General features: G+C 38.2%; 1 protein-coding gene across 7 annotated transcripts in view; it reads right to left on the bottom strand.

Annotated features, from left to right (window-relative positions):
* nlgn2b (neuroligin 2b) overlaps positions 1-18963 on the bottom strand; it is a 170974-nt gene that overhangs the window by 93396 nt on the left and 58615 nt on the right. Inside the window, exon 1 of one of the 7 annotated variants that reach the window (XM_055208632.2) lies at positions 13659-14616. The exons of 4 other annotated variants lie outside the window; for them this stretch is intronic. The gene's annotated coding sequence lies outside the window, so the exon portion shown is untranslated. Of the gene's footprint in view, positions 1-13658; positions 14617-18963 lie in introns of those variants that run through there. 2 more of the 7 variants (XM_055208633.2, XM_055208626.2) reach the window with 2 other exon arrangements.

Genomic DNA, 18963 nt, shown 5'->3' with positions numbered 1-18963 from the left:
TGGGTCTCATCCATCTTAGGAAGTAATTACGCATTGACGGTCCATATTGGGGGGGGCTCAGCATGGCTTTATAAATCACCACTTGCTACAGGTAGCAGACCAGAGGGAAAGAGATGAGAGCTTTAACTGTAAAATTGCAAAGAAAAAGCATTCTGCTGCCAGTGACATGCAGTAAAGAACATGTACCTACTTTGTTGCTTAAAGGGATAGTTTAACCAGAAATGATCATTTAATCACCCTCATGTTGTTTTAAACCTGTATGAGTTTCTTTATTCTGTTAAAAGAAGATATTTTGATAAGTGATGATAAGGCACACAGCTTATGGTACCCATTGACTTCCATAGTAGGAAAAGCAAATACCATGGAAGTCAGTGGGTACCCTCAACTGTGCACTTACCATCATGTATCAAAATATATTATTTTGTGTTTAACAGAATAAACTCATACAGGTTTAGAACAACATGAGGATAAGTCAATGAATACAGTGTGTAGTATTCCTTTAAAGGGATAGTTTACCCAAAAATGAAAATAATGTCATCAATGACTCGTTCCAAACTCGTAAGACCTCCGTTCATCTTCGGAACCCAGTTTAAGATGTTGTAGATTTAGTCCGAGAGCTTGTTGACCCTTCATTGAAAATCTACATGGTATACTGTCCATGTCTAGAAAGGTAATAAAAACATCATCAAAGTAGTCAATGTGACATCAGTGGGTCAGTTAGAATGTGTTGAAGCATCGAAAATACATTTTGGTCCAAAAATAACAAAAACTACAACTTTATTCAGCAATGTCTTCTCTTGGAGACTGCAGTGACGTGGATGACGTGTTATCTGGTGCGCCCCAGCTGGTTTTTTTATTGTTGTTTTTTGTGCGCCCGGGCTTCGTTTACAGTCAGAGGGAGACGTATGCTGTAAGTTTGAAAAAAAAAACTTTGCAAACATGTCTGAGGATAACGCTTAATCCGTGTCACTGCAGTCACGTGACTTTAGTCTCGCGCATGCGCTTCACAAAAGACGGTCAACAAGCTCTCGGGCTAAATATAAAGCATCTTGTGTTCCGAAGATGAATGGAGGTCTTACAAGTTTGGAATGACATGAGGGTGAGTTATTAATGACATTATTTAAATTTTTGGGGTAAACCATTCCTTTAACTTTATATATCCGTAGTTTATGGGTAAAAATGAAATGTTTTTCAAAACAGATGTTCACTTAAACATAAACACCATCGAATTAAATTTACTGTACAGAAGCATCAATTTCCCACTCAGTGGACTATGCCGCTGTACTTGTGTTTATAACATCACACGGTTGTCTTCAGGGAACGTCTAGCCATTTTCTCAACCATGTTGTCGTCTAAGACAGTAACTGCTAACACGGCGAGAGGCAAGTTCTTGGGCGTCCACGTCCCTCTTCAGACAGAGTGATTGGTGGCACTGGTCCCAGTTGGGCTGGCATATTGATTTGGGGTCATAAGGTTGGCCCAGCCCAATTTGTTTTCCTCAGAGACAGCGCTGTCAGTCAGGCATGCTGTATGCCCCATTTAATAGCAGTAGCTATGAGAGTGATGGAAGTACATGGGTGATCCCTCTGCTAACATAGTGATATGTTATCAGCCTTCTGGGACTACAGCTATTCAGTCGCTCTCTTTCAGAATAATGGGTAGCGAGAAAGGGAAGGAAAAAAGGCGAATCTTTTTTAGTAAAGGAAATTTCTGGCTTTTAAATCAGGAAATAGAGACATTATTTCTATATAAAAATAAGTCAGAATGTCAAAGCAGGACGCAAAATGATATATCTTACTTTGAAAAATCATTCCGATTTTTGGCTACGTCAATATTGAACTTTAAATGTGACTGGAAAGACAGATGACTATGTTGCTGTGGAGCAATCAAACGCAACATTGGCAGCTAGACAAACCAGGCAGCTTCAGTTCATTTCTGGTCGGCCCATCAACATGCCTGCCTGTAAATCTGTCGCTGTCCACCGGGCCGAGGTGCTGAAATGTCTACAACCTTACTGGTCAGCTGAAAGAGTTTCTTGCTTAGCAGAGCAGTAGTATTCAATATTGTACAAACTTTTTATTATTTCTGCCACCATATCACAATTCTACTACTTATCTATAGCAGATTATAATTTCCGCAACATTTAAATGCAAGACATAAACCGGCAATGCACGGTCAGGTAGCCGTTTTTCTCTTTGTCACTCACCCTAACCTTTCTCGCATTATGCAGTGGTGATTTTAATGATTCCTGCACACAACTGAATGATGTTGAGGTACTGGACAATTACACCCTGAATTTGAGCGACCTGATAAAAATAACTCAAAGTCTACGAGGCGCATTAACACTTTACTGAATACAAATTTATGGAGCCATTAGTTCTAGCCCAATTTAAAGGTCAAACAAGAAGTAATGCGGTTGGATTTCGAACTGCTCAGCATCAACACCCCAGCTTGTTTCGAGAGCTCTGCTGCAGACTGAATTTCTCTAATCAGTTTACAATTTCAGCATATAATATAATCTGAAAGAAAACAGAATTACACAACAGAACAAAAGTGCATTCATATCCGCTAGAGATTTTCAAAACCCTGTTAGTGCACACTGATGAGAATTCATTGATCGATCAGTTACAGACTAAGTATGAATGACTCAACCACCGAGCCAATCGATAGTTAGTATTCATGAATAATTCAGGTTCATAACGGCGCTATTCTTCATTCTCGCATTATTACGCAAGACGTGCCGTCTGGCGGCAGCCGTGATCAGAAGTAGCTGTTCGAGCGGAAATGAAATGCTATTAGTCACATATGTTTCTGCATGTCAACCAATGAGAAGTGACGAATGTGCTCAATTGTTACAAGCATTTAATCCCTGTTGCCATGGAGACGGTGGTAAACAGCTGCAAGTAGGATTCGCATTCAAGCTGCTACAGGATTTACATACACAGAAATGTTATTTTCACATTTGTTACAGTTTGCCTGTGCATACGTCCACATCTCCACCAATAAAAGCCTCTAATCTAAGTCAGATACCCGAAGTGTCTGGGAACTTCAGGTCATGATGGGGAAATAAGGGAACTTGATTGTCTTGCAGCGAGTGACTGGACCAAGACAATCAACATTCAGAATGAAGAGAGGAAGCGTGAGGTGGAATCTTGGGAAGGTATGTTGATGTGATTACACGGGGCGGTCCTCGACTATGTTTAACACTCAAGGGCGAGAGGGCAACACTAAAACTCCAGATCAATACGCAATTTTACAATCATCACCTCGTCCATAATTGGCTTGAAATGAACCTGCAGAATGTCAATATCAGTTGGAGAGTGTCACCATTCGCTCGGGTCTTCTCACACCAGCGTATGAGCCATAAAACACGCACCCTTGATAAACCTCTACCAGTCACCCATTTTTTCCTGTGCATTTTTCACTCTAGAAACACATTGCAACCCAGACAGATGCTCACCTTCAGGGCGATTTACTGTGCTGGAAAAAGACACGTTTTACATACGGTAATTAATTCGTGATGCTGGATTTATGCCATTAGAGTGAGATAATGAAAGGAAAAAAACACACTTAAAGGATTAGTCCATTTTCTTGAAAAAAAAAATCCAGATTTACTCACCACCATGTCATCCAAAATGTTAATGTCTTTCTTTGTTCAGTCAAGAAGAAATTGTGTTTTTTGAGGAAAACATAACAGGATTTTTCTCATTTTAATGGACTCTAATGGACCCCAAAACTTAACAATTTTAATGCAGTTAACAATTGCAGTTTCAAAGGACTCTAAACGATCTCAAACGAGGCATAAGGGTCTTATCTAGCAAAACGATTGTCATTTTTGGCAAGAAAAAAGCACTTTAAACCACAACTTCTCGTCTTCCTCCGGTCCTGTGACGCGCCAGCGCGACCTCGCGTAATACGTCATCATGTCAAGAGGTCACGAATTACATTTCGAAACTACTCCCCAGTGTTTATAAGTGTGCAGAAAGAGGACCGTTCAGACGTTGTTGTATGTTGAATGATACTAATTAAGGTCTTTGTGTAAGTTTATTGTTTAAAATGGTCCGCAAATGTGCATTTCATATATGTGACACGTGACCTTTCGACGTCATTACGCAATTACGTGAGGTCGCGCTGGCTCGTCACACAGCCGGAGGAAGAAGAGAAGTTGTGGGTTAAAAGTGCATATTTTTTATTTTTCTTGACAAAAATGACAATTGTTTCGCTAGATAAGACCCTTACGCCTCGTTTGGGGGAGTCCTTTGAAGCGGCGTTGAAACTGCAATTTTTAACTGCATTAAAACTGTTAAGTGCTGGGGTCCATTAAAGTCCATTAAAATTAGAAAAAAAAATTGTTTGCCTCAAAAAACATAATTTCTTCTCGACTGAACAACAAAAACATCAAAGTTTGGATGACATGCAAGGTGGTGAGTAAATTATCTGGATTTTTTTTTTAGAAAATAGACTAATCCTTTGAAGTGCATAGAAGTTTTACTATCCTTAAACTGCTCAATTCTGTCCAAAGCAGAGAATGCTGGGTAAAACTCAACCTGACTACATTAAGTTACATAATAAAGTGAATAGGGATGTGCATGTATGTCATTTTTTCATATGATTAATCTACAGGTCTGAAAAACGAGTACTCGATTAACTGGGGGCGGAGCAATAACAGGGTTGAGGCGTACGCTTCATGGTGAAAATTGAAATATTTTAATTAAAGGGGCTACATGTAGGTTATTACTTAAAAAAATCTTTAAGATAGAGTTTTCATTTGTATATTTATGAGCCAACCATAATGTAATAGAAAGAATGATACCTTGAGTGTCCTCCACGGTTGTCTCTATCAGCCTGTAGGCTCTTTTGTGTGTAGAGGAGTCGGGTCCGAATTGGCGCAAATTCAAAATGTGACGTCATGCGCGTGCTCGTCTACTTGGGCGTTCCATATAGACGCGTACGCCAGCCATTAGTAAACAGCGGCAATCGCTAGCATGTTTCAAATGGACGGAAAGAAGCGACCAACTTCCAGCACAATCCAGACACTCGCGGAAACTCCTCGTAAGTAAAAAAAAAATCCTTATCTAGTACGGCCAAAATAAAGCGTAACCGGCATCGGGGCAAAGACAAGAGTAAACATCGGATTGGAATTTGATTCTTGGAGGGAGCTCCGGTCAGCGCTGGGTATGAAAACAGACCTCGAGCTGGCTTTCTTTTTAATGCAAAAGTAAAACATAGTTACAGGGCATCTGTAATATATTATTTTATTGTTTTTTTATTGTTTTTGTGGTGTAATGCTAACGATAGCATTGTTTCTGTGGTGTAATGCTAACGATAGCATGTAGCACAGGACCGTTTCAAAAGTTACTTTCTTATATGAATTATCTTTATTCAGAGCACGAGTGCATTAAGATTGTGAGTGTCGGGATAACCTTACAGTACTGTAACTTTTCTTACATTTGTAAACAAGCCGGTGAATCTCAATGAGCTGTCTGTGGTTGCTACGGCAACTCTGGTTGTTGTGGTCGTGCTCGTACGAGTGTGCCCACCTAGAACGAGCATGAGACTGGCTGCAGTTTCTATAACGGCCACTGGTGTCAGTAACGGTTAGAAATTTCTGAACTTACGGAGAGCCCCTTTAAAAACACTAAAATAAAACTTGAACACATATTAGATTATTAATTAATTAAATATTTTTTAACAGAAACCTCTAACAGGAATTGCCGCATGATGAAGTGAACCTAAAGGGTTAACTTTAATAAACACAAACTGAAGTGCTTTCGATATAACGCACTCTACATAATATTAAGCCTTGATTCAACATAAATGTATTATACAACATCCATATATTTGCACAAAATGCAAGACTTAAACTAAGTACTGGACAGCTTTAAGTATACTACTATCATTTTAGCGATTAGCTGTCATGTCGTTCTCTCACCTGTTCTCAGTCAAGATCTAATGAAAATCACGCCATCCTTTTAAACCATAGTGCCTCAGTAATGTGAGGTGTGTCAGCTTCACGCCGTTGCACGGATCGGTGGGGTTGCAGTGGCACGTGTGCGTTTTGGGAGTGGACTTATCTGTTTATTTTTTAATTATGCATGATACTAATGTCATATGCCAGTCTGCGCAGTGCAACACATCGTCAAACACGCACCCAGTCTTTATTACCAAAGGCGCTTGTAAGGCGCTGAGGACTATTTACGTCGTAGACCACATTTAAAGTCGCCATGAAACGGAAGTAGCGATTGCCTTATTTTCCCCGTGGTGACGTATATCTGAATGAAACGGCTTTTGAGATGAAATAAGGCAGGGCTGGATTTAAATTTGTCCATTGAGATCTGATTGGATCGTTTGAAGTTGGGTCGTGTTGCTAATTGCTAATCGCTGCGATCTTCTCCCGGACCCCGCCCACCAGCCATACTTATGACCGGAAGTGAAGAGAGATTGTTTTGAGAAGGGCAGGAGATTTGCATTTTTGATTAAAGATTATGAGCACACACGAATTTAAAAAAAATAATGAAGCTCACAGATAAGTCATTTGTTAATAATACCACAATATTAAAAAAATATATATAGTTTTTCATTTCAATTTCATTGCGACTTTAAGTCCTCAGCTTGTGTATTATATTCTATTACACGACGTTCACGCGAAATCTGATGTAAACAACAAACTATATATTTCATGGATTATACGCATTTGTGGACAAAAATGGTCATTGGATGTATTCTATTAGACGGTTTTCATGGGTTATTTACACATCTAAAACAGACTGGATTCGACTCGCGATCGTTATATCAACACAGGTAAGAAGTCCTGTTTATATTTTGCATGTTGTCATCTGGACTTCTGTCACAAAATACTACATTTATGATACTAGAGCATCTGTATCTCAAAACAGAGACCATACACTGATGCTAAACCCGTAGACCTTTTAAACGATGTATAGTAATGTTAATATTATTAATGTTTGTAGACAGTAGGCTATATAGATATTGTTAGCAGCGTAAAAAAAATTCCGTCATCATGCCCACGAATTAGTGCGCGTCGAGAGGTTAAAAAAGAGAATGTTTCATTTGATTCAATTTTAGATGATGGAATATGCAGAAAGTATAGAATTAGGCTGAAAGCTCTGTTCTTTATAGCATATTCAGGTCGTGCATCATGTTTTTGAAAAGTAACTTAGTAAAGTAACTAGTAAAGTAACTAATTACTTTTGAAAATAAGTAATCAGTAAAGTAACTGGATTACTTTCTTGAAGAAGTAATCAGTAACTAATTACTATTTCCAAGTAACTTGACCAACACTGATGTCAACACAGTTGCTCACAAGTGCAATGTTAATGCTTTAACCTGTTAACATTGGCGCCGATAAAAATAAGCGCAACTCATGTATGCATTGTGAAACCAGTTGTGTCTGGAACTGCCGAATGTAGCATCTATGCACATATATAGCTATGGTCTTAAAGGAATAGTCTACTCATTTTCAATATTAAAATATGTTATTACCTTAACTAAGAATTGTTGATACATCCCTCTATCATCTGTGTGCGTGCACGTAAGCGCTGGAGTGCGCTGCGACGCTTCAATAGCATTTAGCTTAGCTCCATTCATTCAATGCTACCATTTAGAGATAAAGTTAGAAGTGACCAAACACATCAACGTTTTTCCTATTTAAGACGAGTAGTTATACGAGCAAGTTTGGTGGTACAAAATAAAACGTAGCGCTTTTCTAAGCGGATTTAAAAGAGGAACTATATTTTATGGCGTAATAGCACTTTTTGGAGTACTTCGACTCGCTTAATAAGTCCGCTCCCCTTCTCACTCTCATAATGAGAGAGGGAGGGTGTTACTGCGCCAAGTCGAAGTACTCCCAAAAGTGCTATTACGCCATAAAATATAGTTCCTCTTTTAAATCCGCTTAGAAAAGCGTTACGTTTTATTTTGTACCACCAAACTTGCTCGTATAACTACTCGTCTTAAATAGGGAAAATGTTGATGTGTTTGGTCACTTCTAACTTTATCTCTAAATGGTACCATTGAATGAATGGGGCTAGGCTTGGGCGGTATCCAAATTTTGATACCATCAAACCGCCTCCCTATTTTACCCCGGTATACGGTATTACCGTGAATAATTATAAAATTATGACGTAAGGCTCAGACAGCGTCACCATAATGTTGGCTTGTGGCTAAACCCTTCAGAAACTGAATACCAAACACTAATACTGAAAAAATAGCAAAATAACATGCACAACAATATTAACAACTTTTATTAGCAACAACCAGCAGTTTATAAAAAAGTTAAATACAAAGGTCAAACAGAATTAACCAGTTGCCGGTTAAAAAGTGATCTCTTAATTAGGCTATTATAGACAGTGGACTACACGCTAATACAGTTAGCCATCTCATTCCAATTTCCAGGATCTTTTTGTGTGAAGTGAACAAATCCCTCACACTCAATTTTTCCTAACTCGCCTGTTTGTACTTATAAACCAATAAAAATATTTGGCGCAAGGTCAGGGCATTTGGGTTCTGGCGCGAGGTCACGGCGTTTGGTTTTGTGCACTCACATTGCATCAAGCTAAAATGTTATCATAGCAAGACTTGAAGAAAATTGCTGAACATTTAAACCTATTTTCTGCACATTCCACCATATTTTAATGAAATAAAGAATGTCCTCCTTCTGTTAACTTATATTTCTGCATATTCCAGCATATAAAATAAAAATATTTATTTGTAAAATCCAGCAATAAAATAATTAAAACGAAAGTCTTTCCTGGTTGTATTCCAAATTATTAACATTTGCGTCTTTTAACAGTAAAGTGCAGATTAAGTTTTGTTTTTGTAAATCATTAGACATTTTTACCACTTAATTAGGTTTTGTTTTGTAGAAAGCCTTTCTTTAAAGTGAATTTCGTTTTGTATAAATTGTGTCTTAATTTTAATAAATGTTTCATCAACCAATTGCATGTATTTAATAAATAAAAAGCAAATATAGAGAATATAATAACCGTGACATGGAGGCGCCGGCACGGCGCGTTCGCTTGCTTTGCATTGTCAACTAGAACGCACGGATCTCACCATAAATTAATGAAACTCATACATTAGCATTAAATATCTTTGCTGCATTCTTTCTAAAGCAGACAAGGGCTTTCTTGCGGCTCGCATCAGCAGAGCATTGCATCGTCCATGTTTCACTTAACAGAAGTTGACACTTGTCTTTTTGAAAAATAAAAAAGTAATTATAATTATACAAAAGAGTTGTTCTAGTCGTTATTAGAAGGCACAGAGTGAGTTAGACCTGCCTTGGCGGTGCATCTTTTATGCATTCTGAAGGTGCCTGTTTTATCCATCGTGTTGCATTCTATTAGGCAACATTCCGCATAAGATGGGTTTAGATTTGGAAATGGATTACATCTACATTTCAGTGCTAACTGATAAGGTGATGATGATCATCATCTTTCTTTATTATTTTTAGCACTACCTCAAACTTAAGCGGCTTCTCTTCGAAGCTGTCATTTTCTTAAATAAGCCGCGGCAATGTTTCAAATGAGCTTTCTAATGAGACAAACGCCTTTATTTTCCACGCGATCACCTTACTCAAACCATTTTGAAACTAAGGAGTCATTTGTCCTCCGATTGCATAAGCAGCATACAAGCTCCGCGGCGACGCGTTTGCGGTAATGATGTTTCGGATGAGCCGGAGGCAGAGCAGCAGAGAGATGCGACAGAGTTGTGAAATTACAGGCGCGGCTCGAAATAGCTGTTATTTCAAACAGAGTAACATATTTTAAACTCTTTGGTTAATGGCTCGGTGGTAGGTAAAGAAAATTTTTAGATTTCGCCCTCCCTAATTTAATATTTAATCCTTGTCTGCTATATAAGTTCATTGTTTTTTTTTTAATGCCGGTATGGCGGTATAGAAACTGATACCTTTGCTATTTTTAGATCCCGCGGTATACCATATTACCGTATTACCGCCCAAGCCTAAATGGGGCTAAGCTAAATGCTATCGAAGCGTCGCAGCGCGCTCCAGCGCTTACGTGCACGCACACAGATGATAGAGGGATGTATCAACAATTCTTAGTTAAGGTAATAACATTTTAATATTGAAAATGAGTAGACTATTCCTTTAAATGCAATTCAGTGGATGCAGGGACTAATTCGTTAATTCATATGTATGGTCGAGTTGGTGCAAATGAGTGAAGGTAGGGATTCATTTTTCTTTTTCATATTTATGGCCCAAGCTGTGTGATTGAGTAGAGGCGGGGACTAATTAGCATATTCATGGCTTGGGGTATACTAAATGATGCAAGGGTGAGGAGTTACATTCAAGCTATTTTACAGGAAGAAATTACTGTTGCAGGAAAAAACTTTTACATATGTTTTTTTGACGCTCCAAGATGAGTTTCAAGAGATGAAATTATCAACTACAGGGGGACTTTAAATAGTATCTTTTTCTAAGAATTTATATTATATAATTTATTCTATTTATAATGTACCAAAAAAATACTTAGTTTAACAGTGTTTACTGTAGCTTTAGTGTCCATCTGCCTGCCTGTCTGTTTCTTGTCACCCGTGTGTTTGTTTGGACTTTTTCCAGGGCTAATGACCCTCTATCACTCTTGTAAAGCTGCGGCATAGCCCCAGCTGTGATCTGGGTTTCCAAACAAATGAATAATTAAATAAACAGCAGGATAAAAAACGCATTTTTCCCCAAGCAGTACGAACCACCTTTTCCACAGCAAAATGTTCTTTGAACATCTGATCTTAAATTGCAGTTGTTCTCCGAAAACCGCAGGAAGACCCACGGACCTCAGCCATAAGTCTTTCTTCGCCCTTTTCTCTCATCTTTTTCTCCCAGTTCCTTTCAGATTTAGGCTTGGCATTGAAGTGCAAGGGAGCGCCATGTTCTCGGGAACATTAAGGCTCAGCACCATCCCTTACTGAGGGATTACGAGGTTCATTCAGAACCGAGCAAAACTCTAGACGAGTGGACGCTCTGGCCCTTTCACAGCTATAAAAGATAGACCACAGAAGCTGTTTTGCACATCTATCTCCAGATTCCAGAATCGCAAAGAAAAGGAATTATTTCAGGAAGCTGCAGAATTACATTTCTCACGTCATACTTCTTTGATAAACGCCTCTGAATTCACTCAAATTGGACAGGCGTGAAACCTGACTCAGCAGATGGCACATATACGAGAACTGACGATGCACTACATGCCTCTTCTTTCTAGCTGGTATACTGTATATGTAAGAAGAGATTTTTATGACACACGAGTGTTATTAAGGACTGATTTTAGATGCTCAAAACAACGGTAGGCCTCCATTGAGCAAGCGTGGCGAGTGTGCCACGTATCACGTGCGGGGGCTGAAATATAGATCTGGACGAGAAGAGGCTGTCAGGTTCAACCGATGATTCATTGCTTGTGGCGATGCTGTCTACAATGAGTGGATCACGCCGCACATGCTGGGACAGCGATAATGGCGCACAGATGCCTGAGCACATCATGCCATACAATCCAATTTTACTACAACATCCCAGAGTCCAGCAAACGCGTAGTGCAACGCAGAAACTCAACCGTCACTAACTCTACAGTCATGGCTTGTTTTGAAAGATGCAACAGAAGGTTTGTGAGACACTGCGAGGAGAGAGATGGGTTATAAAGCCTGCTTATGTGAGGTGTAAACATTCGGTAATGCTGATCTGGGCAATTGCACGCTCAAATGCTGTGTCCTCGGATGAAGAGATAAAGTAGAAAGGCTATTTTAGAATGAGAGGTTACTTTACCAACATCACACTATGAAACCGGGTAGAGGTGTGTTTTGTCTGTGGAGGTCAAAGCTTTCGAATAAATTCTGCAAGAGCACAAACCTGGCTACTGCATCTTGCTGTGAGTTTGAAAAGAAAAGCTTTGACCTTGTGCATTTTTAAGAGGAAATGAATGGAAAACACAGTTAGCATTATCATGAATCGTGAATATAATTACCCCCGTGCAATTTGCTTTCAATAAAGCATCAGTAAAGACTCCATGCATGTTTTTTTATTACGGCTGTCCATCACGCACTACACAGCAGTGCAAGACAACACAATTTTTTCTGATTTATTTAGAAGCCCTTTTTAAAAAGCAGCCAACCTTTTCAGTTCTGCCCAGTGCTTTGAAAATTTTAAATTTTAATAAGGCTGCAGTCCATGTGAGCGCTTCCCTCGACCGCATACGCACCTAGTAACGACAGGCAGCATTAAAGGGTACATGCAAGGGGCTGGATAAAGCCAACGTTGCACTTTTATTCATTATTTACCCGTTTTGGGGCCTAACACACAAGCACATCACAAACGCACATTTCAACGGTTACATTGCGCTGCTCTGCTCATATTAACGAAGACCATTTGCTCTGACTCCAGGGCATTCCGGCTGCGTTTCATCCATCTATCAACATATTGTAAGACTCATTAAAGTCGGGTATCATATGGGCATTCAGTTGCAGCACTGCAGGAAAGAGGCTTTAGAAGGGTGATGGTTCATTTGCAGGAAATAGTGCGAACAATCCAAGACCCTGAAAGGCCAATGATCCGAAATTAATTTTAGCTCGACTAAAAAGATTCCACCGTGATTTCCATAGATTTGCCTTTTTTATCTCCTCTAAGATACATGTGCCATGATTTAGGCTAAATAAAGTCTATAGGCCATAAACTCACGCTTTGAAACCAACGCTCAAATCCATGTGAGGCACTGCAGCAGAACTGTAGTGAAGAATGGAAAGCTTTGAACAACATAAAAACTTACATCTAGTACAAAGACAGTAGATGTATTATATATGTATAAGCACTAAACAATCTATATAAGATTACAGATTGAAAAACCAACACTTTGAGCTCAGGAACAGGCATATCCTCAGCCTTCAGGGAAACAGAGGACTTCTTGTCTGTGCTGAATTCTGCCATTGACACAGCACTGCCCAACTACCCCAGCATATAAATGTGCCCCTCTCCTTTGATACGGAGACATAGATGTCTATGCGATGACTGTCTATGCACCTGATAGCCTACCTATGCGTGCATGGGCGTCGTGGGCGTGCGATTGGGTATGGTTGGCGTTATCCACTTTGCTCCACGCTATCTCGCACTTACGTAAATGCCATTAAACATTTAACGGGAGGCGATGGGAAGTCTGTGGGTTGCGGATGTTTGCCATTATTCAAGGCGCATTACCATTATCTATCAAGTGCAAAAATAAATCAATCCCCACCGTTGCCAGAGGGACGAGCAATGGATGCAATTAGAGGCGCAAATGGCCGGTAAAGACACAACCGGGCCAAGCGACACAGAGACGCGATCTCATTTGATCTACATCTGATGAACGCGTCGTGATTCCGCGTGCTCTGTTTGAAGCGGGCGAGACACGCCAGAATTAAATAGCAGGGTATGCGGATATTGGCTGACTGTAACAACAATACAATCTCTATCAACAGACCAGGTCTGTCATATGTTGCCCAAAGCGCACCTTTATTTAACATTTCCTCAGTGAATGTCTAATTAGACGTCTCGTTTCTCAGCGGTGCGCAAAAACCGATATAGAAGCATCACACGCGCGCGTCTCGTGCAAACACACGTATGCTGTTGGTACTAGCTACTATAATATTAGACATTGACGGCTTACCTCTCTTCAAGGTTCCGGAGATTTTCAGACGTTGGTCTTGAAGTCGGTGTTATGCCATTGGTGTCTTTTATTCACAGGTAATTCGTCATAAATGTGTCGCAGGCTCGCGCACATCAATTTACCTTCTTCGCGTCAGTCTCTTTCGCAAAACAGCCAAAGAAAGGAAAAGAAAGTAAAGAACGCATAAAAACGAAGGGGAGTAAAATAAAAAATAACAAAAAATAGGCAAAAAAACACCTCTGAACCCCCTCCTCTTTCTTTTTTTCTGACAACACCCTTGTCTCTCCCGACGGCGAGGTTAGCACATATCTTATCACAGTAACGGAGGTAGGGAAACGATAAAATAAAACAACAACAGAAACAAATGCGTATAACGCATTAGCGGCTAACTAAGCGCGGGAGACGCGGGTCCTCTATTGTCATGGCGACTCATTTTAAAGTCCTTTCCTCCAGACTGGCTAAAAATACGCAAAAAAAGATAAAACCATCCGTTGACACGACTTCTCATCAGCTCCCAGTCTCTCTCATTCACAGATGACTCCTCTTCGTTTATGCACAAAAGAGAAAACAATGTGAATTCGTCGTTTTCTTCTTGATATCTAACGATAACATTTATTGTTATTCCCACATGCGAACAATTATGATGCGATTTGGCTTTCAGATATCCATTCCTCACTTCACGCGCAAGCTGTCAAGATTCAGGAGTCCTGAATCGCAATGTACGACTCTCTTTTCCTCACATCTCTCTCTCTCCCCCTCTCTCACACACATACACAAGCACGCACACATTTAACAGCTACCGCAGATTGATTGCAATTCTCAGCACTACCTCCGGTGGCTGTAGCGTCCCTTACGTCCACGTTCTCACATACTGACGCTTTGTCTACGCTGAATTTACATTCCGCGCCGCCGCTTTGCGCGCTCTCATCCAGCCCTTATTAATTAATCAACGTGATTAAGACGTGAATCCGTTAAATGTGTCGCTATGGTAAAGCGTTTCCACCGTTGCGAGGATCTGCATCGGTGTGACGTCAGAAGAAAACGTCAAAGTGATGGTCTATTTAGATGTTCATCTTGCATTATGAGCTCACTGTGACGCGCCAGATGCGCTGTGACCACCTGTGGACTGATGCTAGATCAAACTACAGGTGTTAGAGACCGAATAAAGGAATTTACAACGAATTACCACAGTAATAATACAGTACTTTGATACACCATGTGGAACTAAAAGTTAACCGTATGCTTTTACACGCCCACAAAGATATTTATACAATATAAACTACAATGGAATAACTCTGCCTATTTACGCGACAACAGTTGTTTAGTTCACATTTATTTGATCATATCCTAACGTGGAGATATAATTTATGCCTTTGAAATTTATATTCTTCTGTCCCTTGTACTGTAAAAACCAGCAGGGTGCTTACAGAAATCTTTCATTGATTTATAGGCTTTGGTGAGCAAGCGTATAATAAACACCCAGATGAGCTAATTATAATGGCTGTTTTTCTTCAAGCACTTCACGCAAAACGTATAGAATATTAAAGAATTACATTTCCATTATGTACAGCAGTGGCCTAAAGTGATGTCCAACTTGACATATTCGCCCCTTGTTCGAGCATTTGTTTGTAAAAATGTATAACATATTTGTATGTGTGTTGTGCTTGGAGTGTAAAGTTCAGCTTTGAAAAGAATTTAAAGAGGCTTGGCAAAAATTACAACACAGAACTTACTGAGTTTAGGCCTAGAAGAATAGCTTTTTCCCAAAAAAAAGAAAAAAGAAAGAGATGATCAAATTGTGATCAATGTGCTTTATTTTCTGTGAGATTTTTGTTTTCAGACTCTTATTAAATGCTGTTTTGTTTAAACCCATAGTTGGGTCGAATACTGACATTTTCTAGGTTAACAGTCGGGATTGTCTGGGTAAAAACACAGTTTATTTAATTTTTGTGTATTCGAATATAACCTATATTTTTGATACACTGTTTGCCTTTTTTTAAGGCTGTCCAACAATTAATCGCGATTAATCGCATACAAAATAAAAGTTTATGTTTGCATAATATATGTGTGTGTCCTGTGTGTAATTTTTATGTATATATTATCAGTTTGTGTTGAAAAGTGGTGGGGACAAAAGATCAAATGAAAAACATTACAGCAGGACGGGAAAAATATTGAATTACAGCACATCAAAAATGGGCATAGCGTTATTACAATTAAATTCATTACATATGTAAAAGAAAACCCACCATAAGCACACAACGCAATATATGTGACCCTGGACCACAAAATTGTCTTGTTTTCAGTAGAAATATCTAAAAATTCTAAAATCAAGATTTTCTTGATCAGCAAAATGACGTTAGAAAATAAGTCTAGATTTTAGACAAAAAAATACAATTTAAGTGAAATTGGGCTTAACACTTATCTGCCAATGGGGTGAAAATTTTTTGCTTAAAGTAAGTGTTTAAGAAAAAATAAATCTTATTTTTAGATTTTTTTCTCACCCCATTAGCAGATATTTTTGCTTGTTTTAATCACAAATTCACTTAAATTGTATATTTTTTTTGTCTAAAAACTTGACTTATTTTCTTAGGTCATTTTGCTAATTAAGAAAATACATCTTAAATTAAGTATTTTTAGATATTTCTACTGAAAACAAGAGAAAAATACTAAGTAAGAAAGTCATTTTTGCAGTGTAAGTCGCACAGGTATTGTTTGATTTTTTAGAACATTTTAACCAAATGCTTTCAAAAAGTGGTGGTGACATGTCCCCAGTGTAAATGACACCTATGATATTATTTAAATAAACACGCATTTAAGAAACATTTACATGCGTGTGTGTGTATATATATATATATATATATATATAAATTTATATATTATATAAAAAAATTTAGATATAAATAATTTTTTTCTTAAATTTATGTGTTTATATATTTATACATAATTACACATAGGACACACACACACACACACACACACACACACACACACACACACACACACACACACACATATAAGGCAAACACGTACTTTTATTATGTATGCGATTATTCGCGATAAATCATTTGAAAGCACTACTTTTTTGCTAAATTATTTTGTCAAATAAATGCTTTAAAAGTTTCGTTTTCTGCATTTTGTACCACGCATCACATTTTGATAGTTTAATTAAACCTAAATTTGATGGTTTAATTGAACCTGATTAGTGCCATTAAAAGCAAATACTGTGCAAATATGCCCTTAAGACATCACTTTTGGCCACTACTGTAACTGCAAAGTGTTGAGTTTTCTGTGCTTGTGTCTAGCGTACATTACGAAATAGTTCAAGATGTTCTGAGACCCTATAACTACACAGCAGTTAAACATCGCCCTCTACTGTATGACAAGCAATCCAATCTCTTACTTTTTACTGTAACAAAAAGGTGGCACCAGACAGGTTTGAGCTAATTATGCATGACATTCTGGTTGCTCTTTTACATAAAATATATTTTTTTATTTTAATTTTTGGGGTGCATACTCCTTTTAACACTGCAGCCTGCAGCTTTTTCTCCTGGGGGTGGCGCTGTTTCACAGACCCTGTTTAGAGCTCCACTTCTCAAACATTTCCCTTCTCCTCACATTTTATTCCAATTCTCTTCTAATTCCTTTTTTCTATCAGTATGACTTGAATGATAATTGTAAGCCTCTTAGGATCTGTTTCTGCGAATGGTGTGGTTTCCTTCTCAAAAGGGAAGAAAGGGGCTTTACTCAGCATGAACATTTACCTCATTTCCCATTCCATCTATTCTTTTCTTCTCACTGTCACGCTTTCTCTCTCTCTCTCTTTCTCTCTTTTGCTCTCTTCTATCACTCTGCAGTATAACTGCCATAACAAAATGAAAGGGGATTTATCAGAGGATGTGACGGTCTGGGTCAGTAGATTCCCTGTAAAGGTGAATTGGATGAAATTGTGACACTGTAGTTATAACACACAAAGCAGGACATTAAACAACAAACATCAATCTAAAAAAAGTCTATAAATGATGCTAGATAATGTCACATAGGATTTCCGTGTATATATGTAGGCCTATATGTAAATTTAGGGTGTTCATTTTGTAATTTTTTATTTGAAAGGGTAGCTATGCCACCTTTTCAAGATACTTATTGATGGGAAGGCATTTGGGACAGGTCCAGATGTGTAAAAGCGAGTTTTATATATATTAGTAGTATATGATGATGATGGTGCTAGTGTAAAAAAAAAAGGTACAAAATTGTACCCTTTTTTGTCGCTGGGGTGGTACCCTAAGGTTCCGCTTGCACCTTTACAGGTACTTAACATAACACAATGTTGTACCTTTTTTGGGTATATTACTGTACCTATTGGGTTCCTTTAACTCTTTCCTCGCCATTGACAAGTTATCTCGTCAATTAAGAGAAAAAATTTTCCTGCCAATGACGCTTCCTGACGAGTTTTTACGGTAATCTGTAAATCCGCTATTATCCATTAGATGGCGCTCTTACTCAACTTATAAAAAACCTGAAGCAAAAACTAATTTAAAAACATTTAAAACTCTGTGTAGGTTTTGATCATCATTCTGAATCTAATTTTTTACTATTTTTAACACAATTGTTTTTGCTCAAAAATTTTTATTTTTAAAGAAACCTTTTTTCTCGTTTTGTTTGTTTAAAAGCAGAGGGTCAATCTTTCATTTGATATATTTGTATGTTTATTATAGAAGAAAATATTCCTTAAGGTACACAATAGGTCCTTAGGGTATAATACTGTACTCCAAAAGGTACAACATAAGGTCCGAAAAATAACATTTGAGGGTACCTACCAACCCAGTGATATAAAAGGTACAGTTTTGTACTTTTTTTGTGCTGTTTTTATTTACAGATGTTCCAATAATAAAACAGTATAAAACAGTATTCAGCAGTGTTTGTCATTTTAATTTATTTTAGAAGTCAATAAAATACACGAAGTCAATAAAACTCAATAAATCTCCTTTTTCTGCAATAAGAATTAATCTGTGAGAGGCAAACACATCTCAGAATCTACACATTAATGCATTATGAATGCTAATGCATAGATGCACAGACTCATACACGATCACAAACACTTCCTAAAACCAAAAATCTTGTTATAGGATTTTAATTTACACTGAAAAACCCTGTAGGGCTTCACCTTTTCCTGTCTTTCTCTTCACACTCCCTCTCTTTCACCCCCTTTCCTAAATGCACTTAAATGCAAAGCTTCACATATAAGTAGACAAGTCTTTACATTTTATTGAAGCTATATGTTAACAAGTCTAAGCAAATATTCTTGTCC

The sequence above is a fragment of the Misgurnus anguillicaudatus genome, chromosome 12, assembly GCF_027580225.2.
Source record: "Misgurnus anguillicaudatus chromosome 12, ASM2758022v2, whole genome shotgun sequence".
Taxonomy (NCBI): Eukaryota; Metazoa; Chordata; class Actinopteri; order Cypriniformes; family Cobitidae; genus Misgurnus; species Misgurnus anguillicaudatus.
Note: the sequence above shows the minus strand (reverse complement) of the source record. Positions and strands in the feature narration are given on the sequence as shown.